Source organism: Sorex fumeus, unplaced genomic scaffold (assembly GCF_029834395.1).
Source record: "Sorex fumeus unplaced genomic scaffold, SorFum_2.1 ptg000093l, whole genome shotgun sequence".
Taxonomy (NCBI): Eukaryota; Metazoa; Chordata; class Mammalia; order Eulipotyphla; family Soricidae; genus Sorex; species Sorex fumeus.
In genome coordinates, this window is record NW_026606150.1 from 4,547,006 (window position 1) to 4,548,589 (window position 1,584).

Consider the following 1,584-nt stretch of genomic DNA (forward strand, 5'->3'; position numbering starts at 1 on the left):
TTTAAACCCCCTTATCCCATATAGTCCCTGGAGCACAGGTTTAATCCCTGAGCTTCGCTGGGTGTGGCCCCCAAACAAACAAGCTAATAACTCCAATGGAAGTGACCTGAGTGTCACCAACAGAGGAATGAGCCAAGTGTGACACACAGCGGGGTGTCAGCATGTGGGAACCACATGCAGGAGGCCCCGAGGATGCATTGCTAAGTGAAACAGGCCCGCACAAAAGGAAAAACGCAGGCGGCTTCCAGGACGTCTGGAGCACAGGAGGCACAGACCAGGGGCAAGGGGGCAGTGCCCAGCGGGAGAGACTCGGTTTCTCTCGTGGGGTAGCAGCCACGTGAGTGCACTTAAAACCACCGAACTAAGAATTGGGGTGAGGGGTGGGTTACTAAAATGTAGGATGAATTGTGGGCGCTGTCTCAGACTCACAGACCACGAACTGACCCCCAGCAGGCTGCGAGGGGGACTGGGGGCGCTCGCCGGCCTAGGCTAGAGGTCTCTACTCCCACCACTAGCGCCCCCCACGCTCTCTCGGCCCCCGAAGGTCCTTGGGAAGGGAGTGTGGCCCCTGATTTCTCACGCCAAGACCAGCCAAGATCTTCCATCCCCGGCTCCGGGGGATGCGGGGTTCGCTTCAGGCCCTGCCCCCGGCTCGTAGGTCCAGCGGGGAGAGGGAGCTGCCGCCTCCCGGCCCGGGTCCAGCTGGCCAGCCTCCACCCTTTTGGGAGGCGATGAGACTTCGGAGAAGCTGTTGCCTTTGGGCAGCCGCAGCTGGGAGGCGAGTGGAGCCCACTGGGTTCTAGCGCAGGTAAAGGTGATGGGCAGAGCCCCGTCCCCGGCCGATCAGGGGCCTGATTGGTGAAGGCCCGGGACGGGGCGGGGCCGCGCGGGGACGAGGCACCAGCCCAGGGCGCGCGGGGCGATGCTGCGAGTCGGTTCAGCGCTCAGGTAGGGCTGGGGTGGGGTAGGGGGGGAAGGGGTTGGCGAGAGGCTGCGCCGCTGTGGGCGCCTGCCCCGCGGCTCCCTAGCTGGGCTCTCTCTTTCCAGGTGACTTAAAAGACCACACCCCAATTTGTCCCAAACCCCAGCATTTGTTGATGCCCTTCCTGCCTCCGGCCTCAGTTTCCCCCCGTGAAAGGTTTTTTTTTTTTTTTTTTCCAGTCCGCCGCTCTACTGCGGGTCACGGGGCTGTAGAACTCTCTTGACTTTGGGGTCCAGTAGAATCCAGTGTAAGTGGCCGGAAGCTGCAGGCTTCAGTCTGGGGGGTTGCAAAAGGGGCCCCTTGAGCTTGCTCTCAGGGTGGATCAGATGGAGGCAGGTACTTAGGAGCCCCCCATCCTCGGGGCCTGTGGCTGCCCATCTGGCCTGGGTGGTGCCAGTGTTGCCTCATCTTCGGCTCTCCACCCCTCAACTGGTCCCAGTTGCCTTCTGCTCTGAGCCCCACAAGGCTCCGCCTTTCCCAGCCCTCAGCCTTATAGAATTCTCAGGCCTGGGGCTCCCCTGACAGGTTGGGGTGAGGGGACGGTGTAAGCCCTGGGGCCGTTTCCTCCTCAGGTCCCAGCCCCCCCGGCCCACCCATATGAG